At 41.0% G+C, this 25181-nt stretch overlaps 1 long non-coding RNA gene across 7 annotated transcripts in view; it reads left to right on the top strand.

Moving 5' to 3' along the window:
* LOC138686406 (uncharacterized) overlaps window positions 1–25181 on the top strand; it is a 173326-nt gene that overhangs the window by 111836 nt on the left and 36309 nt on the right. For 6 of the 7 annotated variants that reach the window (XR_011325753.1, XR_011325756.1, XR_011325754.1 and 3 more), the window contains exon 2: window positions 23212–24613. This is a non-coding gene — a long non-coding RNA (uncharacterized lncRNA). The remainder of the gene's footprint in view (window positions 1–23211; window positions 24614–25181) is intronic. The other variant, XR_011325752.1, reaches the window with a different exon arrangement.

Here is a 25181-nt window from a genome sequence, read left to right as displayed (position 1 = left end):
CTCCTAGACAGTACTTAAAATATCAAAGTCATTGTTTAATGCCTTTGAGTCACTGTACAACTAATTCAATTGCACAGTGTAGTGCAGCTTCACGGTATGTGAAACACAGATAGTAGAGAGGAATGATTGGAAAGTTGAATAAACACAGCATTAGTTTGCAAAGTCTGAAACTTTCTGATGACTTCTTTTGCAATGATCCAGCACAACAGCTCATCAGCAGAAGTGAGAGCAGGGACTTGTAAATCAAGAGCCCCTACCTCCTCCACCTAAGCTAAACTAGCTGAGTTGATGCTGGCAGGAGGCTCTTCTCCCTCCAGTGAACCAGCCACTGGAGGTGAGTTGGGTCAGCACTGGTTGTCAGCAGCTTTTGGTGAGGTAGACAAGGGTCAAAGCTCTGATAATGGCTGTAGCTTTGCAGGACCCTTCACCAAAGAATGAACCTCAGGTGGTCAGAGACCAAGGCAGCAGAAGGCTTGGCCACAAGGCACTCAGGAGGGCTGTGCACAGCCAGCCTGGGCCCCTGTACACTGAAACTGGTGCTGTGTTGGGCACCCAGTAGCCTACAGGGACCAGGGGTACTTGGTGACGGGGCAGGGATTGCAGCTCTGTGGCACTGTCAGTAAAGGGTCATTTTGTGGGCAGTCTGGTACCTCTGACTTCACACCCAAATCTAAGAGGTGATGATATAGGAGGTCTTCCAAATACACCAGGGGTTAGTAGGGAAAGGTACAGATCCATCTGCCTCATCTGTGTGAGTCCTGTTGCTGTCATAAAGGAGATAGTCCCAGATATTTACTGAATTTATCTTTGTACCAGCTTTGCGAGGTAAAGCAGCAATGTTATCCCTATTTTACAGATGACAGTCTGAGGAACAGGGAGGCTTCAGCTGTGCCTCTCCTGTCACTTTAAGGGAGGTAGCAGCAGTGTAGACCTATCTGGGTTGGCTCTCATTTAGCTAGGTGTGGTAATATTTTGCCCACAGATTCAAAATTTCTTCTGATGCAGGCTTTATGAGGGTAGAAACAACCAGACCTGGGGCCCTACCTGCTCTCTGGAAACACCCGTTAGCCTCCTCATTAGCCTCACCAAGACCACTGGAGCTACGATGCCTAAATTAGACATTCCCTGCTCCAGCCCCCTTACCCACCTTTAGATCTCCCAGTGAAGAAGTCCACACCTGGGTCTGAGCTAGGTGTTCACATACATGCAAGTGCCAGAGCCCTGAACCAAGCGTCCCCCACCTTGGCCTTAAAGCCAAACTGAAGCTACGTGGTTTGGGTGTATCTGTGGTTGGTAAACCACCCTGTGGGAGTAAAACACGCACCTGATCGTGAATTCCTGCTTTGGTTTCATTTATTCCCACATGAAAACACAAAGAAGTAAGTATCTTGAAGCTATCACGGTCACCATTCAAATGTTGATGCTTAGTGTTTGCAGCTGATTAGTATTGCCACTGAATAGCAGATATTTCCTGTATCAAGTGGCCCTAAACAGTGAATGTCAACATTTTAATGACAACAGCGTTACTGTAGGTAGTGGCAGTTTGGCAAAGAGAGAAGGCAGGAGTGGGATTAGTCTTTAATGAACACCCTGAACAGGCACAGATAGGAGAGGAAAAGGAGCAAAAAATGGGAAGGACAAAGAAGCACACATGTGCCTGTAGAAGTTTCTGACAAGCTAAAAGCCTCAGAAACAAATTTGAGTTTAAAAATGCATTTGGAAAGTTACATACTCACTTTTGTACAGCACAACAATGGTGGAATGCTAATAACATTTAATTTCCCTTGACTTCTAACCTTCTTAACCTGCTGTGCTGCTAGAACAGCACTGTAAATCAAAATATGCTGTATTGTATGGTGAACATGTGTATTGAGTCATTCCAGACTGCCTGGTGCTTTTTAAAAACAAAACTCACAATAGTGTTTGTGCTGTTTTTCATTTTTCATAGACCTTTCCCCTCAATCATGCTGCAACTGGTTAGGATGTGTATTAAAAATACAATATAAAAAAGGGAGGGAAGATGTAGGGGTAGACATAATACCACAGAAAGTACAGCACAGATGAATAGGCCAAAATATCCTTGACATTACTTTCCCCTTTGTTCTAAGTGTTCTTCCAATTTCAATAAAAACAAATTGGAATATTGCCTGGGGTCTACTAAATCATTAGTAAATTAAGAATCTGTTTTTAATAACATTTCACTTGTAAATAATGCATTAATTGACTAGCTTGAAAGTTAGCTTGAATGTTAGAAACTCTGGCACTAAATGCGTAATGAAAGAAGTGTGCTGTTTGAGGAGGCTGGATGGTAAATATAACAAATTAAATATGACAGTTGATATTTGTGGAAATGGTGATATAATTAGAGGACACCTGCAGCTGTTTTCCAACCAAAACAACAGAAACTAAACATGTATAAAGTATGTGTGTCATATTTTCTCTTGGCATATTTCTTTTGTTCTCCTTAGGGCTTTTTTGTGGGGGTCTTTCTATTTTTTTCTTACCTTTTGTCAGGTCATATGACTAACCAAGCAACAAGTGTCTCTTTGTCCGATGCTACCATTTATTAGATTTATAAGTGAACATTTTGCAGAGTAAAGGCAAAGAACATGAATCTTATTTACCGAGAGCTGGAAGTTACTAAAGCACATGACACATGCCCGAGCATATTTTAACCATGGGTGCTTGCGAATGGTCAAGAATTACACCAGGACTCTTCCTGTGCAGTTCTCACCTGCAGGTAGCTCACTTACGTGTATCTCCACCCTGGCGTTGATAGTCTTAGTGAAGATTTCCGTAAACTAAAAGATGATGTGACATGATGTATAAGCATTGCAAATGTGTGGCTTTCCTTCTTGGCATGCATGCAGTTGAAAGAAATGATGATGCTGCCTTAGCCACCTCACAAGGGTTTTGAACACCAGGTTTCTGATGATAAAGGAAGAATGTGAAGTTGTTGAACAACATAGATCCCCATGTCATGCCACTACTGGGAAATTGTGAAGCATATTGACCGAAGATGGCCAAAAATGATAAATTTTTGATCTGGAGCCAAAGATTCTGGGTATTTCAGTTCAGGGACTCTGTTCCATCTGTCCTTGCTCCATTCCAGTTGGTGTGCAAGAGAGCATCCTGCCAAAGGAAATAGGATTTGGACTTGCAAAAGCAGGAGTGTCTAGGCTGACTCCCTTCAGAGTTACAACAGTAACAAGGCAGTGGAATTACTCTGGTATAGATAAGCAGAGCCTATATGGTACAGCAAATTTTACTCCCACTTAAAGCCATATGACCATTTTGCCTGGTGTCAGAGTTAAAGGGCATAGAATCTACACTCTTGGGCAGGGCATGAAGCACACTGAAGCCAGTACTGCCCCTGTTGCCATGTACTCCACCTGAGGAAGGACTTCAGGTTCTCCCAGGGTCGGTTTTGCTAGGCTTTGGCATAGACCAAATTCCCCACAGTGAAAGGAAAAACGATACCAGGGCAAGGCAAGCAGTCCTTACCGTGGGACTCAGCTCTCACTGGGGCTGCTCAGCGGGGAGTTTTCTCTATGGCTGAGGCACACAGAGCAAAATTATGTGGGGAAAGTCCCACCACACCACACAACCAGCTGTGGATGCTGTAAATCTTCAGCATGTCCTTTGTCAGCTGTCAGAAACACAGACATTCATAAACAAAGGAGAGCGGGAGACCAAAATTCACTTTAAAATAAACAATGTGGACTTTGATTTGGAATGTGCTAACAGGATAGATATGAGCCATTTAAATAAACATACCAGCCAATTGTGTCAATGTTGCTTTGGGGACAGCAATACCTTTGTTGCTGGGGTTTGTATCTGTCTTGATTAGGGCCATGTCAAGCAGCTGTTGAAATTGACTTTGATGACAGATAGGATGTACTGTACATGACACTGGAAGCATGGTATCATGGAGACAAATTGTGCAATGGCTGAGAAAGTCTTCACAGCTCTTTCAGAAATGGCAGAATTCTTCCCTGTGGATGCAAATATATACATTTTATTTGTCTTAAAGTTATAGACTTAGTTACAGCTGCTTTTGCAGGTACCTTTTGGTATGTAATAGCTTCCGTTCTCCACCACCTCCACCCAGCCCAACAAGGGGTCTGTTTCCACCCCGCAGAGTCTGGGTAGCACACTCTGCGTGCTCGGTTTATTCCTTATCTGGTGTATATGATAATTATGGCAGAGAAGTCATTTGCCACCTCCAAGGACAAGGCAGTAATAAAGTTTCACAGAAAGTGCACCCTGCTTTTCTCGTCATAAATCGCACAAGCGCACAGCTGGGCTAGTCTCACCGACTTGCACAGCTTTCTAGATGTGTTCCCCCTTAAGTTTATTTTACAGGTACTATTTCCTGCTCATAATGTAGATCTCATCTGACTTGATGGCAATTGGTGATGGAATGTGGTACGCAGGTGATATAGAAGAGGTGCACCTTGTGGGGGCAAGTTCCAAACCTCTGCAGGCTGCTGTGTCAGCAGCCACTCTGTGTGACTCTTCCCTTAAGGAGCAAGATCTTCACTGGATTAAGGCTGAAGGGAGTTCTTATTCCCTTAAAACAACAATTTTGTTGGCCTGCTCCTACTCTCTTTGGGCTTTTTCATTGTTCACCAGTAGGTTTTAGGAGGCAAATGTATCAAGACCTACATCTCCCAGGTAAAAGGCATGAAGTAAAAACAAGCTATGTACCAGATATTATAATATCTACCAGAAGGAAAGAGTTGCTCAGCCTCCCATTATCTTTCAATTGAACAAGACCTTTCCCAGGTGTCATTCACAGATATCAAAGATGATAATACACCTTTATTTTGGCTCCTTTATAGGGTGTTTTGCAGATGCTGAGCTTCTGAGTGGGTGGGGGATCCATTACAAATTTTTATTTACCACAGTACCCAAACACTGTAGGTATTCAATTTCCCTAAAAACCTTCTTTGATTAAACAGCATCAGCAACAGAGGTGGTGACTCCAAAGGCTGATTGCTTTTTATGGTCTAAGGAGAACATGCATAGGAAGGTGGCCTTCAGCTTGTTGCCTGTAGGTTTGAAGCAGCAAATCAGAGAGCTAAAGGCACGAGGAGTTTGACTACCTCTGTATTTGTTTTCTGGGGACAAGTTTGTTGGCTTAAATTAGGTCTGCTAAAAATGTGGCCAAGGTTTGCCCTGGCGAAAAAAATGCCCCTGCCTATGCCTATGTAATGTTACACTGACTTGAAGGTTTTCTTAGCTATAGCTACAGATCAAAATACAAACCTACTCATTAGAAAAAAAAAAAAAAAAAATTAAATTAATATACCCGAACATAAGGAAGATGTGCTGGCTTAGTTAAATAAGGCACAACTGGTATTATTTAATTAAAATCTAGAGTGCAGCTGTTAGGGAAAAATCTAGCCAGTTTCAGATAGAAAAATATGCCCTAATAATGTGTTTCAACATCATTTTGACACTAAACTCAAGAATAAGATAGGGGTGAATGTTTTGCATGTGCATCCATACTTATGCATGCATATACATCTGTGTCTGTGAGAGTAAGAGAGAGGGGGAAAAGACAAATGTGTTCAAATACCTTTTCTTTATTGAGACAAACTATAAATAAAACTAGACTTATGTGAGCCAGTGGCCAGGAGGTTCCAAGGATGCACAGTGTGTGCTTAGAGGCTGAGGACAAGGGGAGGTGATGCCGTGAGCTGCTTTGCCTGTTCACGAGCCAGGGTTTTCTGCCTTTTACCACCCAGATGTACACAGTGGACATCTCACAAAAGAAAATGGCTTTGTTCTCCAAGTGAGAAATCATTTTGACTATGCAATTTTTCAGTTTTCTCCAAGAATGATAAAGATCCATTTATTTTCTATAAAGAGTAGTTATAGTTAATTGCATTGCTACTGTTTCTAAAACTTACTGAGCTAACACCTTGTTTTACTACCTAAAGCAGAGCATTTCAGCTTTTCAGAGAAATGATTGTATGTATTAGACTGGCAGAAAAAAATAGCAACTTTTGGAGGATGTTTTTGAGGAACAAGGCAGTTATGTAAACCAAGGAAACAGAAACGCAACACTGTGGGAAGTTTTGGTGCCATTATTATTTTTAGTTTAGTAACTATTTACACAGCACTGTAATTTTGCATGATACTCTTCAGAGAGTAAAAAAGGCAAGCGATCAGACCTGCAGTATAATCTGCTACACATACCTGTAGCCATACCGCGCTACACATATTATCTGACTGAGGAAGGACTGGAAAAACAAAGTCAGTCTACTTTTCTCTTCTTCCCATCCTAGGGTTGGCAATCCACATTTCTGAATCTGTGTCTTGTCCTATCCTTGCTATATTGCCTTTGCAGGGGCAAGAGATTTTTGAGCAAGATCTCACAACCCAAGGAGTACTCAGGGCAACAGACTTGTTTTTTCTTCTGCTCTTCTCTTGAACAGTGCAAAGCTGCCAGAGAGAGGGCTGAGGATCAAGCCTCGTGGTAGCTGTCACAGGGAGCTTGCAGCATGCAACAGATGGATATAGGAAAGGAGGAAAACAAGCAAAAGGAGAAGCAGGGAGGTTAAAGGCTAACATAAAATCATTTTATTCATTACATCTCCAGTTAGAAAAGTACCACCTATTTGTAATGAAAAAGGGTTATTTTGATAACACCAGTCTTTTATTTCTGTTCATGAAATAATTGGCATTTGTGGAATTTCACCCTCCTTGTAGCATTTGTCCACAACAGGTATAGGTTTTCTAAGATTTTCTTCTCTCTCTGTTATTTCACGGTCTCCATGTAGCATTTGTTTGGTCATTAAAAGCAAATAGTTCACCTTTTCCTAGTTCACCTTTTGTCTATAAGTGAAATTCATGTCATGTTGAAATAGATTTCATTTGCCAAGAGACAGTGGTGGGTCCTCTGCTTTCCCTACATCCACGGTCCCCATGTAGGACCTTTGGGTAGCAGTCCCTGGACGGAAATCACTGGCCTTTCCCTCCCCGAGTTGCTCTGAAAGAATATGCAGGATCACTTGGCTAGCCAGCAAGTCAAAAGCTGAAAGTAAGGTAAAATGGGCTTTCATAGAGGATCTTGAAGGGGAGGTGTCGGGGGGGAATATTTGAAACAGTGAAGGGTAGCTATTACTCCAGGGATACGGACTCAAGTCTGAAAGTCACGAAGATGAGAGTGGGGAAAAGGAATCCAGCCACAAAGTCTGTTTTTTTCAGTGGCTCTAGTCCATATGAAACAGCAATGCTGTATAAGGGAACTAAATACCAGAGGAGAGAGGGGGAACCAGAGAATGAGAGAGGCAAGGGAGGAGGACCAGGTCAGTGCTAAATGAGAGCAGGGCATGGGAGCCCACAGGTGGAGGCAGCTAGCTGAACAACTGCCAAGTGGGCATGCCAGAGCACAGGCGAAGTAAAACTACAAACTCTTCCACAGTTGTGTTGGCTTTCCTGCTCTCATCTGTAAGACCTGGAAAAAGAAGTGTTACAGCTCCTGTTCTGCCCTGCCAGGCCATGTACCCTCAGGGATCTCGAACCAGGACGGATCCACATGTTGCTCGGAGCCATTGCACTGTTCACGGGAGGCTGCCACCAGGAACTCCTCGGGCTCTAAGTAACTTCCCTACCATGCCTCCTGCTCCTCCTGGGCACAGTGGACTGAGTGGAAGAGCCTGAACACTGACTATGTTTGCTCTGGGCAATTTAAGTTAGACCCTTGTACGTTATTTAAGGCATGGTTTTGTATTTTATCCACTGCCTGAATCTCAGATGTGGAAATACTCACACAGCTCTTCATTCTTTGGGGAGCAAGACACGGGTTTTCCCCAGTGGCACAGTGATAGCTTCTGATCCGCCAGCCTCCCGCTGTCCACTGTCATTGCAGCTCACAGTCACTGAGTGGCCTGAGGAATAGCTGGCACTCAAGGACCCCCCTCCAGTGCCCATATCTCTGAAACTACATGACATCTTAACCTTTATGAAATTTCTTCAAGACAGCATTTAAAAACACCCAAATCTTTCCTGACCTTTACATTTTAGTACAGGAGGGGTTGTTTTGTTATTTTTTAAATTGATGTTCCTATATTTTTTTTCTTTGGCTGTGGCATTTTTAAGCTAGTTCAAGAGGAACTTTGCTTTGCCTTTCCCATCCTGGTTGAGCTCAATCATTAATCATAAAGGGAAAGCACTCCAGACCCAAACCTAACTTTATAATGTTTTTATGTTTGTGACATTTTATCTCTCTCAGCCTGTGGGAAGTTCTTATCCTTTTAATTTATAATCTGTTAGGTTCCAATTTGACTCTAGATGCTGACTTGCTTTGTAGCCTCCCGTCCCCATTCTCAGCCCTGTTTCACCATGCTGTGGCTTGGTGATTGCGTATCAGGTGTACAGATCATTCAGAGAACCTCCCAAGGGGATCAGTGATTGCTGCCCTGGATCATCAGGAAGCTGACCCCTTTTCATATGTGGGAAATCAAGGTATCTTCAACAGAAGAGCCAATCGTGCAATTTGACATTAACACACTGCCTAAATCTGGAATTAATCTGTTGAGTACTTCAGCAAAGCTGACTTAGTGTAAAGCTAACACAAGCGAGGAATCTGTTTTGGTATCTTTACACAAAACTGTGAATATTTGCAAAGAAAAACTGGAAACTTGAAAGCAAGCATTCTAGTTTCTTCTATGGCACTTGCTCTTTTTAATGTAAATAGAAACTGTGTATCCTGCAGTGCGCAGCATTCTGCTATAAGACCTGGCTTTTTACAAAGAGGAAACTTCCCACATTCATATGTAGTCTTTATCTAGTATAATCTCATAAAATCTTCCATGATATCAGGCAATTATAACATTCAAGGCTCAGAGTCTAAATACTCTCTAGTGGTGCTATTGGATTTGTTTATACAGTGTTGTTCTGTTGCAAGTAGAGTACAACACTGCCACAGCTTTGTAGGCACAAAGATGAGTTCTGCTAAGCCTGTCTAAGTCTCTGCTCTTTAGCCCAAAAAACTGAAGGTCAGTTCAAAGCTGCTTGTTGAGGGAAACTAATCCTGCAAACAGTACATTCACTGGCCATTATTTCCAAATCCAAACTATCTTATAGTCATGAAATGGAAAGTTTACGGGGAAAACAAATGCTGCATTTATTACTGTGATGCAACATTCATAAAATATATTTCATTGGGGGGGAGTTTACACAGGGGGTAATGAGATTTTTCCTTTATACATTATTTATAACTGCTTAATCCAGGTGCTGTAGGTTATTTTTTTATCCCTCAGTTTCACAGCTACAAAACACTTCAGTATTTCTAATTTATTTCTGCTTACAATACAGATGTTCTCAATTGTGTCTCTAACTACATTTCAACTGTTATGATCGGTTTTATTTGTTTGTGTCACTGTACACTTAGAGGTTGAATGTGCAGTACACAATAGTCAGGCTCCAAGCAGCCTGTAAAAAGCCTCTGGTGATTTAGTTACCAACAAATTAAACTATGCCTAACAGTAATATCTTTATCATTAGTGGTTTTAATCTTCAGATGATTTCCCTGCAGTTTATATTGCTCTGTGCATGGACTCTTATATCTTCACATAAAGGTTTCATCCTTTTAAACAGCATCTTTCAAGATGACCATTTGGAAACAACATTTGGAGGAACATTTGGGTTGCATCCTCTAACTAAATTTCCAAGCTGTTGGTAACGGACTAAAGAAAATGTGGTCTGCACTGAATACTAAAGAGCTGCAAATGTAAGAGCCTTGAAGGTTATGTGTAAATATTGACATTTTTGTTTTATTTAGCATACAAAAATGAACTTGCAATGTTGCTTATCTGATCATACAGCAATGACCGCATCTACATCATCTGAGATCTATTCCTCACACTTCTGACTTTCATATATGTTCCAGAGTTTTCCCATTGAGGATGTTATTGATGTCCCTGATTAGGCAACAGATATCTGGGGACTGAGTGTCCATATAGGAACATGTCAACCAAAGGCAACAAATGGAAGCAGAGAAAAAAAAAATCCTTTCATCTTCAAAGGCCATGTTATATGTGCAGATATGCGTCCCAATAAAACCATTAAGGTCCTTTCCTGAGATGTGTAATGGGACTTTAGGGCATTCAGCATCCAGCAAAACAAGGTCTTTGGTTCATCCTAGAGGAAGCACAGAAAAATAACTGTAACATTACATATAGCCCAGCTGTTCTTTGCACTTAGCCATACTGCCCTTTCCCCTTCAGTGTGAGTCTGTTGTAATTTCTTTTTTAACCAGAGGTTTCTGTGGAAACCTCAGGGTCTACATATTTACATGCTTCTTTCCTAAAATACTGAACAAGGCTCTGATGTGCAGATAATAAAGCTTGCAGTTCTTCAGGGCTGTTGTTTATACTAAATGCATTTGTATGTTAAGTACTAAGACGGTCACTGCACAGTTTGTAATTCCAAAGCACGAAACATGAGGGCCCCGCAGCATTCCCCTTAAATCTGATCAGAAAGCCAAGAGATCTTGGCAGTTCACACTACAGGTCTGGGTAACTGCTTCATGAATGGCACCATGGTCACCAAAAATCCCCAGTAATGATTTGAGAACACATTAGTTCTCTCCTTGGGCAGCCTAACCTGAACACCAACACTATCAGGAATTTTTCTAAAGTATCTCCTTCTCCTTTTTAATTCTCCTAGTTCCTGCATGAAACCCTGGCATGCTGTTTGCATCAGCTGGCTGCCTCTTGTGCTCCTCTGGGGGTGTCTCAAAGATTTTTTTTATTTCCACATGTGAGAGAAGGATTTAATAAATTGCAGAATCATAAATTTCATTGAGGGAGAGGGAGGAAGAATAGTAGCTTCTTTGTGCTACATGGAGACTGTGTAATTTACATAAATATTGCCTGTCCCTTTAGCAGATAGAGTAATTAAGAAGTGACTGGCATGGCTTTTGTTTGGTCATCCTCCTCGTTCTTCTACAAACTTCATTTAATATAGTCTTACTTTTACTTATTTGCCAAAGAGTTTCTGACTCTCTCAGTCACCCTGTTTTTATTGGACACAGCAGTGAGCCTTACCAAGAGGTGCAGTGCTCTGCCTACAGAGCTACTTTGCCCAAATTAGAGAATATGTCCCTGATTCACTTTTCTTGAAGAAAGCCAGGCATCAATATACTCAGGCCAGCATGCTTTTGGCAGCTCATGCAAAGTATGGAGAACACATGTAATTTGTCCTTTTTAATTTAGTCTTCTCTGCCCTGCAATAGAGCAAGCAGCCTTATCCTGTATTAGTCAAAGCTTCTGAGAAGGCTCCCTCTGTGCTTCCAGAATAGTCCCATAGTGACAGTGTAGCACTGTGGAAATAAAAGACAAGAGACATATGCAAATGATGAAGTCTGCTTCTGAAAGGGATGAAACCATTTCCCTCGCCAGCACAACATGACTAAGGGCAATCTTGTGGTGGCTGGTAGATACATGTGGTCTATATCCAGTTTATGGCTTCTAGCTGGGCTCGTGGAAAGGCTGCATTGCAGAACTGACAGGGCCGTGTCCCATGCCAGCCAGCCGAGGGACAGTGGTAGATTATTAACCTCGATGATCATCTAGTCAAATGGGCTGAGAAAATTAATTCCCCCTGCTTCTCCATTTGTGGCGGGGAAAAAAAAATGTGGAGAGTGGAAAATTCTGCAACGACTAGAGAAAGGCTTTAAAAGGAGCGATAAAGACTCAAGCTTTTGGAAGAGTCAGCAGCTTTGAACACGAGAGAGAATCAGGACAGAATGCTTTATAGCAGAAAGGTTCCACTTAATGGTGGGACTAACTAAGGTCAGAGAAAGCTGATCTGATGGGAGGGAGGCTCAACAATTAAGAGGAGACCTCTGAATTGCAGGCAAAACAAGATGGACATCTTAGAGGAACCTGATGTTACCCAAAATGTTGCTGTGAATTTGGAAAATGAGCATAGAGTTTATTGGGTTTGCATTGACCTGTGTGTCCCTGTGCTATCTAAGCGTAATTTTGTTGGGGGGGCGCTGAGTGCAGCTAAGCTGCATACTATCATATTGCAGAAGAGATAACAAGCAAAGATCCTCCACCCAGTAAATATGCCAGAAGGGCCTGGAGCAGAAACAGTGCTGCTGCCTACCTATATCTAATAGAAGCTTAAAAAGTCACTTGATTTATTGTGACCTTCTTTTGGGGCTTGCATTTCAAAAAATACAGTCCAGCTGGAGAAGAGAGCAAAAAAGAATAATCAGAGGTCTAAAAAAAAAAATTGATCTGTGAGGAAAGATTGAATGATCTGGGGTTGTCTAACCTAAACAAGAGGAGTCTTAAAGAACATAATGTAGGTTTTCAACTACGTGAGAAACAGGGCTCCAAAGAAAAGGAGAATAATCCTTTTCTGTGTTCCTGGGGGATAGTAAGTAACAATAGGCTTCAATTGCAGTAAGAAAGATGTCAGTTAATCATTAAGAAATACTTGGTATTCTGTTAGGAATCTGGTGGCATACTGCAGTAGATCGGGAAGGGGTAGAGTCTTTGTCACTGGATACCTTTATGGATAGGCTAGACAACGTCTGAAAGTAGTGACAAAGACATAATAGGGCCCGCACCGACCTTGTGAGCCTGGTCAACAACAGATTGGTCAACTGAAACCCAGTGAGCACTTAGTAAGTAAAGTCTAGCAAGAGACAAATGGATGTGGGTCACTTTTGTAGCTGGGACTCCAGGATAAGGTAGGAGGTGGTAAATCCCTTGTACATTTTGACAATGGGAATCTCCCTCAACTTTGAAAGCAGATTTATGTCAACTCAAAACACTTTTCCCTTGCCAAACCCATACGCTACCTTCATCTTATCTAGAGAAAGCCTCAGCGAACTGGCTTTCATCCATGTCTTATCTCTGCCAGACACAAGGAAGCTGTAACATATGGCTTCAATGAAAAGGAAACGTAGAAGTTGGTGTCATCAGGATATTGATGACATTGTAGCCTATGCCATTTCACAACATCCTCTAGTGGTTTCATATGGGTTTTGAATAAGAAGGGTAACAGCGGTGAACCCTTTGGCACTTTAAGCTGTGAGGCCTGGGAGAAAAAAAACATTTATCTGTGCTTCTGGGATCTTCTTGACAGAGGTTGTCAGAACACTTCAAAGACTTTCTTCTCTCCTGTCAGCCATTTTGCCACAGCAGCAATGTGTAACAGCAAACAGGAAGCAGACATCATGTCTGGACTTTGGTCTGACTCAGATGCAGTGTCAAAGCACAGGGAGAATTAGCAATATTAAGTTAAAATAATGTGTTAAAGTATGTGTATGTATGTGGGTCTGTATGAAGTCATGTAACCATATCATGACAGAAATTTCCCGCCTGTTCTGTAAAATTGTTAACATCGCTAATCAGAACATATAATCTGCGTATTAACTGGAAGAGTAAACTTATACATAGTTTAAAAATTTTAGTCCTGAGAGCTGTAGAGTGAGAACATTCTGCACAGTTGATCATCTGCAGAGGTCTCACAATGAGACCTGCCTTAATAGATCAGAGGGACAAATGGGTAATCGCTTAGTTGGTTTAATGAACCAGTGAAAGTAACAGGTGAAGTGATGTGACCTCTTTGTGAAAAAGGGAGGGAGAACCCATTGACAAAGATGTGGAATGGAGAAGATACAAAATCTTACTTTGGTATTAACAATTACGCTGTAGGCAGACATGTCTTTCCCCCCAGGCTTATGTCCATCTGGAGCTCCAACCTGTACTGTGCCAAATAAGATTTAGCCTAAGTGGCCAGCCATTTTTTTGGAGTGTATCATCAATACATATCTTTGGTTGGTATACAGATTTGCTAATAGCGATTTATAAGGTACCTAGTCTTGAAAAATCTTTGCTTCTTATTTAAAAACATATCATTGTATTGTTCAGGTTTTGTGTGCTTCCTTTATGCCATCAGCAATGAGAAAACCGCACTGAAATGACTACATATGCCTGTCATGTGCCTCAGCTGTAATAGTAGAAGTAAAATAAGTACTGCAGAATCTGGTTAACTCACCTTCCTCAGCCATTTCAACATAACCACAGGGAGGGTGTCCTGGAGGCCCCAGATGCACCACTGGAAGACTTTTCAAAATAAAGCCCTATTAGTAAGGCCATTTGACCTTTCTCCCTTCCCTGCTGTGATATTTGGTGGACAAGACATAAATCATTCCAGTGAAACACTCAGGCCTCAAAAAATGGTGCCTTTTGCACCAAAAACACGGGGGCTGACAGGTGCCTAAGCAGAGGAGGAGCCAGATGAGTGAGGTGTTGAAGTTGGCCCACCACTACCATCCCACCAATGTTTTAGAGAGAAAGGGTGTTCTACGTACAGGGATTGATGTAGGGTAGGAGTGAAACAAATTAGTGAAATCCATCTTGTTTTCTCATAACACAAATGCCAGCTGAGCTGGAGTGATGCTGTGCAGTAGATTGCAATGAAAACATGCAGCTTGTGATAAGCTGACAGGAGCTGGACTGAGCATAAATAGCTTAGAAACATCAGTGTGTAAAGGCAAAGTTCTTGCTTTTGTGTTTTAAAAAGACATTTGCTATGCTTTTCTTTTCAGAATATAACACATTGTGTTAATACCAGCAACTATAACACCTTACACTTCCCATGTGTCTATTTTCTGTCCTTATACATGTATGTTCTCGATTTTTTGAGCTATGGACCTGTTATAATTATCATTAGAACTTTGTGACCAAGGAGATTAGACTTTCTCAGCATGACTAACTGTTTTCTCAAGGCGTCCTGGCTACAGAGGAGTGACTGTGCTGACATTTGCTCAGACGGGCAGATGGTGCCTGGGACATGTCTGGTTGCAGTGCAGACCTGAAGATCCTAGTTGAGGAAGCCGAGCCACTGTGCTTTGGCCTGATTTATAAGAAAACTGCTTCTCAGCAAATGTAGCCTGTGTTATCCTTTCTGCTAGATGTAATGGAAAAAAATGGTTAGCCATAGGAAAATGAGCCCACAGCTACAACATGTTTTAGCCAAAGGCTATAATGATTTGTATCAGATATCCATGTGTGTTTGTTCCATACCAACTAAAACCATTTAAACTCCTTGGGAAATATTGAAGAGGGCAAACATCTACAAGTCTGATTGACTATGGGAGGTTGTAAGATATATCACAATTGATAAGTTGTGCTTGAAAACCATGCAGTATGAGAACAAAAGCTGAAATGGTACAGCTGTGAAAAGGTCTTCTAGAGATGGAATCTGAATTTTGATTTCTCCTTAGAGTCAATCATAGATGTGGAATAGTTCCCTCTCTCTCAAGAGAGAGATTTTGCATTGAGGCTACCTGTGGGAGTCAGTAGATGTTGTTGGGTATGCTGAGAAACATGATCCTTCAGATAGGAGAGGGAGAGTAGGCATGGCATGCTTTGGAGTAATTGGGACCATGGACTGATTCAGTGAAATGCAGTTGTTTCCTAATTCCAATTCTGAGAATGAATCACATAATTTTCTACAGATAACTGGCTAATGTCCACTAACTACTGAGAAGAACTTTATGTCCTACTTTGTGATTGACAGCTAACTAACTATAGACGTTTTCAGCTGGAGGAGTTGTCATGGTCTGGCCTGCTGCATCTAGGTGCCAGGACCCTTGGCGTACACTGACTTCCTGCTACGGACTTTGTGTTTAACTTCCATTATTTCACCTTAACCTATTCAGGAAAAACCCATCAATGTAACACTGTTTTAGAAGTGGCTTTTCTTGGTTACAGCTAATGGAATTTATGCAAATAAAATGCTACTCCAGAAGTCCTCTGATAAGTCATACAGACTAGAAAATTACTGATTTAGGACATAAGTGGGTAAGATGGCAAATTTCATCATGTGTTTGAAACTGGTTTATGCATATACCGCTTTTTTATCTTCGATCCAGAGCATTACAGAAGCCTTCAGCAAATATAGCTCTCTGTTCTAAGCACCAACATCATAACAGTTTTTACATTCTTGTTCTGCTCTGCACTCATGTAGTCCTGGAATTGCTCCATGGACTTCAAGGGTCAAGGCAATACTGTAATTACATAGAATTAGAATTCTTTTTCTTTAGCAAAAAGATTTGGTAATGTAGCAAAACCAATGGACCACAGCCAGCTATGGCATAAACAGTGATTTTACTTCTTGAGCCAAATTCTTAAATGGTGCCAGTGAACCTGCTGTGTTCTAAAAAATATTTTTTGATCTCCTTTGTGTCAATAGCTTAGACAAAAGGGTTGGAGTGGCAGCAATAAAAAGAACTATTGAAGATCTTATATGTGACACAACTATTTTACTTTGTCTTTTCTTATTAACTGCTTTTCCATCTTCATGCCCATTTCAGCACCTACTTACATGGGAGCCGAACATGGCCAAAGACTGAGTATACTTACATCAAGATAGATATATAAAAGGGCATTTGAATCACTCACCACTTTGCCTATAGATTTCAGAAGTTCAGATCTCCAGCTAGGGCAGACATAAACTTCAAGGTATAAAGGTAGCAGAAGCAGGTGGGTTCAATGAGTTGGGTGTAGCAGCTGGGAACAGAGCACTAAGATAAACGTGCAAGTGCTCATTCTTGTGATTAGGCCAAAAAAGCTTTCCCAGTGTTGCCCTGTGCTGTAGAGACATACCTTGTAATCAAGGAATGAATGTCCAAGTCTTCCAAGACACAATTCTGTAATGCAACACCTAACAGGTGGGATTGCTGTGCCTGCAACCAGGCTTTCCTGTTATGTGGCTTTCTGGGATCAGCACGTATCTGTACCATGCCTGGGGAGCAAATTCTCGGCTGCTGCAACTCCACGGTTGCAGGTTGCTGTTGTTTGGTACTGCAGAGTTGTCCCACCTCTTTCCAGTTCTGGAAGCAATGACTAGGAACTGCCCTAAGCCTCACCTCGTCACATGTCACCGCATTGGTGTGTGCCAAGAGGTAAAGTAAGCAACACAGAGGGCATCTGGAAAGAGGGGAGACAGGAGGAGCTCAATTTGGCAGATGCTGGAGCACAGCAGGTTTTCAGCAGTTTATTTTGGAAGTAATTGTTCGCTAAATAACCATGCTTTAACTGCAGTGGAGTATCTCCAGCTTCAGTAGTATTTTATTATTATTATTAAAGACCAAAGTGTACAACAGTTATAGGATCATGGTGGTGCTCATAGCTAAGATTCACTGTTCATTAACCATTCAGACACTGTGATTTTAGACGGGCTGGGCTTTCAAGTGGTTTTTCCTAATTCTTGTCGTTCTCAAACACACCCATTTTAATTGCCAAGAAATCAAACTGCAGGAAGAAAAGTAGTGTTACCTGATTTGTGCATAGGCTGCCTCCATCACACTAGTCCATAATCAAAGAAAATATAATTACAGCTCTGCGAATTTGAGGCCCAATCCTGCAGTCTAGTCTGTTCATCCACTGTTCACATAAACGGGTGAGTCTTCGGGTTTTGCTTGGCTAACAAGTACCATTCTGTAATAACAAAGAGGAAATCTATGCTAGGATTTAGAACAGCTGGTTTTATTAAATCTAATAGACCAACTGTAACCTTGGTGTCAAGCAGGAATGATTCTCCTAAAATGACTGGAGCTGTACCAGTCTTACATTTCAGGACTGAGATCAGAACCAGATCTAGTCTGCTGAAAAATAAAGCAGTTCTGTCACTTGCTGGTAGTGAGGAATCAGTTTCCCAAATCTTAAATCTCTCTATGTGCAGGCTGAATTTGTACACTCTAAATATATTACATGGACTCCATGGGGTGGTCTTCTTAATATCCTCCACAGTATTTAGTAATAAGGCTCTTTTTTCTTCTTCATGCAGCTTGTCCTCTAAGGTGGATAGATGTTTCTGCACTAGCATTTTGTTCTATTCCTATTAAAACCATTTTAAGTTCCAGGAAGAATTTTGATCTTTTTTGTCTTCCAAAACTATTATATATATTCACAAGTTCAGAGTCATGCTGTCTGTAACCACATACCTTTAAATCCCAATATTTGAGGTGGGAGTTATGGGAGGACGGCATTAAGTTTACAGCAGGGCTTTCCAAACTGGGGCTACAAAGGTGCTGGGAGGGAGAGGTGAAAAAGCAAATGATTAATTCTGCTTCCAACATGGGGACATTGTACTGGGGAGGGGAGAGGATGAATGGAAGAGTTCACAGGGAAGAGAGGCACAGGGCAGAGTCATTTGCAAAGTGCTGGTTTACAGAACTTTAAAAGGTAAATGCACTTCTTTGTAGGCAGTAGACTAAGTTGTATCGTTTGACATGAGCTGGCTCCTAGTTATAGTTGACTTCACAATATTTACAGCATTCTTCTTAAAGCTATCAGTTTAGCGGGGGGAGGCAAGGGAAAGAAGACATCCCCTTTCTAATAGTGCTACCTCAGAAATCCCTATGCCATGTGTGAAAATGCTGTGCCCTTCTTGCTTACCAAGTGGCTTAAGTTAATATAAGGGGACTCAATGTTCTAACGTTAAATGCCAAGGGAACAATACCTGAAAGGTCTGAGACTGAAGCATCGGACTACACAATTCCCTATTTACTATAGATGGTATATTTAGTAACTAATCATCCAACCTAATAATCTAAAATAGTATTTGACAAAAAGGTCAAGCGTTTAATATTAGGGCTAGGAGAGCCATAAAAATCTATAAGGAGAATGCTCCGTGGAACATCCAGACAGATGCAGCTCCCGGCTCTGTCACTGTATCTCTCAGTTCCTCCTTTCATTCTATAAAAATGTCACAGTCTCTCAAGCTCAAACGATTCCATACGTTTTCTGCTTCTGGAGCATGTAACTCTGGTTCTGAGACCAAACAACTCTTGTTTCTGGAAGTTTCCTCTCTTGACATCTTCTAGAGCTTTTCAAAAAGTGTCATGGTTTACAGAGTAAACTAAAGTTCCCAGGAGGACGTGGAGGACTGTATTTTTATGGAAATCTCATTAGAGTGCAATGGAAGAGACTTTTTAAATTAAATAATTGCTTTATAAAACTTTGCAGACTTTATGTTCCAAGTCTGTTAGCCAAATGGATATCAGCCAGAGGGCTGAGAGGGAGTGAACCAAACTGAAAGCTTGGGTAAATGGGCCCAACTTTCACACTGTTTTTGAACTTGCCTAACACATGCAGGGGCTAGAAGTAGCCACAGTGTTCTGTTGATCTGTAGAGCAACCTGAGCAGGTTCAGCCATGTTTCAGAACCTCATTTCCTCTGTAAAACATAGAAACAAAACACAGAAACAGCAACTGAGACTAAATGCTGTACTGGGATCCAGACTGCAGGACACACATGTCTGATTTTATTGTTAATGCTGTCCTCCCTTAGCTCCTGTCTCTCTGATACTGTTCCCACATTCTGTTCTTCATGACTCCCTTCATGACTCTTGGCAGTTTATTTTTTCTATTACATTCTTATTTGCCTGCAGGGACCTCAGCTATTTTACTTCTGCCCATGGGATCCCACCTCAGTTGTAGCTGTTTGAATTAACGTGCCTCCTTGCTGCGTCTTCTGACTGAGGAAACTGCAAGGAGAAGTGCCATCATGGCTAGCAGAACAAACAGATGATCCACCCTGTATCTCATTGCTGTGGTGTTTTTCATTTTTTGTAAACCTACACAGTTAACAGCAGGTTTCTCTTTTTTTTTTTTTTGATCAGCAAATATATACTACAGGAGTGAGGGGGGGTATTTGGAAGAAAAAATGGGACACACCTTTTAATTCTCATGAAAGCATTATCATGGGAAGCCCTCTTGCAACAACAGAGTGAGAACAAGTTAAATATTTTGTTTCAAAGGGATTATCCCTACCCAGCAGGGAACAGCTGGCATAAAGCGTTGATCCACCTCCCATTGCAAACATGAGCCAAACTCCCGTTGATTTCATTGGTACAGAATCAAGCCCTTATTAAGTCCATGACCAGCTTTGCACGGCTTCTGTCCCTGTCTGCTTCCCTTACACATAGGCCTGACCCTCTCTGACCCTGGAGAACCCAGGCTCAGGGGGGCTGTAGTGGAACTGAAAGCATTTTAAGAGGTGAATGAGTAAAATAGTACATCAGCTTTTTCCAAACACTTTCAGTGGTGGAGTACATCTCAAATAGCCCGGCTAACTTCAGTCTAGCCCATCTGTCTGGATAGCCAAATTAAAAGCAGCAAGATGTATCTAGGATCTTGACTCACTAAAATGAGCCAGTTCCTTCTTTTTTCTGGATTAGCATGGTTCCTCTTTAGGTTGTGTTTCATTCCTGTGTTGAGCCACTTGAAAAGGATTATTTTCTCATGGTATTTTCAAGTTTTGTGCACAGTTACATTGCAGTGTATTTAGTAAAAGAGCACCAGTTACTGAGATGTGTTGAAAAACATCACTCCCAGATCTAAGAGCAGCCACAGACTTCTTAGTATCTTTCAAGAGCATTCACATCAAGCCATATATGTATGTAGAACTGTTCAGAGAACATACATTAATTAGGAAAAAACCTAGACACTAGTTAGGATCCTAATCTCTGACATCGACAGGCTTCTTCTCACTAACATCTGGTCTCTCCATGGTTATATTGTTTGAATACATTTCTGCTAAATGGCAGACAGGCTGAAACTATTACTGCCTAGGAATGGGAAAAAATGTAATAATAAGTGATTGGGTTATTAAGAGCCTTACTGTATGTGACAGTGAAAAAACTGGGGCTGTACCCTCATATGTCATCTAAAAGTTAGTACTATGAACAAGATGTTTTCATATCCTTTCTAATACTTTGAAATAGATCAAAATTTATCATAGCTATCTTCATTTTACTCTGTTAATAATGAATGATCAGTGAAACACTTTGGAATGGGAAAAGCTAGATGATTCATATAACCTCTGCTGTGAAAGGTTTTCAAAGTTTAAAACATACAAAGAGAAGTAAAAGTAGCTGTATCTTTTGCACAATATATAAAAGCCAAGAAATTATGTAGGAGAGCTGAGAAGTTTTAATTGAATAACACAGTTTGTGAGATGGTCATACAGGTCTGATTTTTTGATAATCAGATTGAGTTTCATTGTTCAGCATTTGCATGAGTTCTCAAACAATGAAACTGTCTTTGTGGACATTTCCTTTCACTGAAAGTCATCCTTTTATGATAGTAGTATGACTGTGTGAGTGTTGTATAACTGCAATTTTTAACTCCTGGGGAAGATACTGTGTAAAAAGCTGTGTTTCTTCTTTACTAGAACTGATAGAAGATGTGAAAAAGAGTCCAAAGTCTTGCTCAACTGTTTATGGATAACAAGGAATCCAGAAACTTTGCCATAGCGTTCCTGTTATGCACACGCATCTGATAAGTCTGCCCTAAGAATAAAGGGCCAAATTCTCTGCTGGAATAAAACCCACAATTTTTCTGGTGTCTGTTGATCTTCCACTACCTGTTTCAGCAGAGACCTTGGTTACTAAAAGCTGAACTACAGAGACATGTCTTCACCCCTCCAAATTGTATAGTCAATGTTTGGAGATTTTTTTTATCTTTGTGCCAGTGCACAGAAAGAGGTATAATATGGTGCATGCATGACTTCTTCGTAAAGATTCCACTTTGGGAGCCTGTGAGTAGGGAATTAAGTGTCCCATTCAGGTAGATTATTCTATAATAATAATTGTCATTCCTATTGCATCATTTTCACAAGTGTGTAAGGCTCCTGACTGAGAAAGACTGGACATGCTGGACCACTGTTCTGGACCAGTATTGCAGTCCCTGTGCTTTTGTATTGTTAGAGCTACTTCTTTTGAACTTTACAGCTAGCTAAAAATTTGCGATATTCTAGATTATTCTAATTATGAGAAGAAAGTGTTGGTGAGAGTCACATACTACTTCCATGTAACTCTGTCCTTTTTTTGTAAACACATAAAGATCTGGGGTTTTGACTACAAGACAAGTCAAACAACTAGAAGAATAGAAAAATTTTATCCCATTGCCTTGTGAGACCTCGTTCAGCCAGAGCCCATTCCTTATGCTCACCCTTGGCCTCATGTAGGGATGCATTGTCTGCATTTCCTGCCACGTTTCTTCATTTCTGTAGTGCTTCTGTGGCTTTTCTTCCCATCCAGCTCTGATGGTCTCTCAGTGCAATACTCAGAAGATACACTTCTCTCATAGTTCAAGGCTCTGATCAGACTGGCCTTGCCTTTGCTGTGTGCGATGACACGTGCCTGCACTTTGCTTTGAAGGCTGAGTATCTTCACAGAGGAGTTGAGTTGCTCCTTCCCAGCTAGCTCAACTGAAGGGCAGTGACTACAACCACCAGTTATGACAACATTTCATTCATCCATTCTTAACTCTGTTTTCTATCAGAATTATTCCCATAACTCCCTGCCATCATAAAAAAGCGAGCCTGAAAAGGAGTAAACATAGAGTGGTTTAAAATTGTATACTAGGAATAATTAAACTTTTAGTGAGAGGCTTCTGTCATTTCTCTATTTTTACTTACTTTGAGGAGGACAGCATGTTGTCATCTCTGTGGAGTCACATAAATGACTTGATTAAAGTGCATGTTACAGAGCTGAATCTGGGCATTTGGAACTTGCTTGCTGTTTTCTTAAGGTACTTGTATGATAGATGAGGAAAAAAAAAGTCCTGTGCTTAGTTCTTCTTGTTATGATGTAGATGTATTTTCCACACATTTGCGAATAGAGTAAAGAACAAGAGTTCTTCAGCTATTTAAAGTCTTTGAAAGAAGAAAGGCAGTTTAGATTACCAGCAGCCTACAATGTGCGTGGCACAAAAATGTCAGTTTTAATGGCAAAGTTCAGGATAAAACTGTGTCAGCTAATTTAATCATTTACCATGAAATACCAGTTATCTTAATCTTACATGCAGTCCTTAAGTCTGCTGCATATTTTTGTGTAATTGAATCCTGACCCTAAAAGGGAGGAAGCAAGGAATTTGCTTTTTAGTGAATAGTTAGGCTCTAAATGTTCCTGTTCATAAATTGTATTCGTAGCATTGTCAGATATTTTAATACTGAGCAGCTAATATTTCTGATGAGTCTCTTTTTTCTCTGTTTCATATTTGTTTTCCATGCTGCAAAAATCATATTAGTATTCAGTTTCTATGGAACTTAACCGAGTTCTCTGGAAAAAGTGCAAATATTGTTCCCAGAACTTAAGGCAAATAAATTAGTATCTAACCCAGATGACACATTTTATTCATGTGGTTTGCTTTCCATTTAGATACCTGATGTATTACTTCAGCAGCAAATTCAACAAGGCCAAGATGTCTTCATTTTCCTTCAGAGCAAGAGCTGTAAAAGCGGTGTGATGGAAGTATTGGTCTTCTGTGGCCAGCCGGCGAGAACCCATCAACAGCTGTGATGAGCAGAGCAGACATGGGGAGACAGGAGGCAGCTGAAGCCAAAGAGGACCCACGCCTGGAGCTGTGTGTGTGATTGGAGCAGAGAGAGGCCAGGACCCAAGGAAATCCCAGCAGCAAGGGAAAAAAACAGATTGACTCTCAGTGACTCATTTAGCTCCTGGATTGGACAGATCTCTCCCCTGCTGGCAATTTGGCTGAGCATCAATGGACAGATACCAGGATGAATAGCTTAAAATAATTAGGGGTTGGGAATCTGCAAAACTGCTAGCCATCCAGTTCTTCACTGTGCAATGCGAGGCACAAAAAGAAATTACATTTAGGTTATTAAATATTAAGTCAGTGGATTTACCTCCATTTGGTCCAGAACAGGAAACTGGCTAAAATTCAACATTTATATCATTGTGTTGATGATCTGTTTATCACTGAACAAGTGAGTGCCTTTTGGCAGGTCAAGCTCTTTGACACATGGGGTGAATGTGTGCTTAATTTCTCCCAAACAGAAGAATTAATATAATAATAATTAACACAGATGAGAACAGAATTAAAATACAGTCAAGAGTTCAGTTTAATGCCAGGCATCTCACATTTTAGATGTTCTGGGGCCAGATTTTTTCCTGTTGAAGGTAGTCAGGATTTTGCCATTGGTGCTGATGGGAGCTGGGGTGGGCCTTGAATACAGTGAAACAGGATTCCCTGTACTTTCTATTTAATGCTCAAAACCAGAAGCAACAGGCTCATTTAGTATCAGTAAAGGTCAGTTAAAATTATAGAGACATCCTTTGGAGCAAATCCTCTGCCTCGTATTTGCATATTTATGAACTAGAGATTACGACAGGCTATTCCATTTATTAGAGCAGTGCCGCTATAGTTAATAGTCTGTCAGTATTTCCATTATAAACCCCGTTTTTCAGTGTTTTAATATCTCAGCCATTTAAAATCACATCAGGAAGCAAGTTGGTCTTACGTTGTCGGCCAGGTGCAATTTTTTGTTTTGGATTATTTTCAATAATGAAATACTGTTCATAATATATGTAAATGAGCCACAGGATTTCTGTTGGGGGGAAATTGGAAAGTGCATAAGTTCATTACAGCTTTGTTTTTCTTTAGAAAAGAAGGGAAAAGAGGGATTTGACCAATCGTGTCAACTGGGGCTTCACATTTGAAGAACAGTTTCTCAAGCAGCTTCTCACAGAAGAAACACTGGTTCTCAGTGTGAAATCAGGTTGCTGCGTGCTTGCCAGTTGTGACCAGGGTATACAGGTGAGGATGGTTCCCCTGTCCCTCAGAAATTTCTTGTCTGCCAGAGTCATGGGCAAAGCACACCAGGTGAGAAAGCAGTGAATGTAAAAAAACAGCCTTTAGAAGTAACAGAAGCCCTGCTTACAAATTCAAAAAGTTGGCATCTTTTTAAGTATCTTTCAGATGCAGGGAAGTGCAGTACTGTACTGACTTTATTGCTGATATTTGGGGTAGAGAAAAGGGGTTGCTGAGGCTTTGGGGAGGGGGCAGTTGTGAAGCTACCTTGTATGTGTCCCTGAACTGAGCAATATTGTTTACTTCAGCAGTCTCACATCCTGCTCCGTCCAAACAGCCTCAGTTTGCTTTCATAGAGGTGTTGGTTTGCTAAAAAATAGCTGCCTGGCAGGGCCAAATGTTTTGATTAAAATGCCAATTTTTAACTTACCAGGGCAGCAAAAAGTTACTCTTCAGTAAAAAAGCTGGTCTTGCACTATAACCTCTTGCCCCATAAGTAGAGAAACAGTCCAACAAGAAACTCCTGGGCAGTGATTTGTTCTCAAGGCCTTGAAAAATCATTTGCCACCACAAT

Source organism: Haliaeetus albicilla, chromosome 8, assembly GCF_947461875.1.
Source record: "Haliaeetus albicilla chromosome 8, bHalAlb1.1, whole genome shotgun sequence".
Taxonomy (NCBI): Eukaryota; Metazoa; Chordata; class Aves; order Accipitriformes; family Accipitridae; genus Haliaeetus; species Haliaeetus albicilla.
This window is presented reverse-complemented; position numbering and strand designations above follow the sequence as displayed.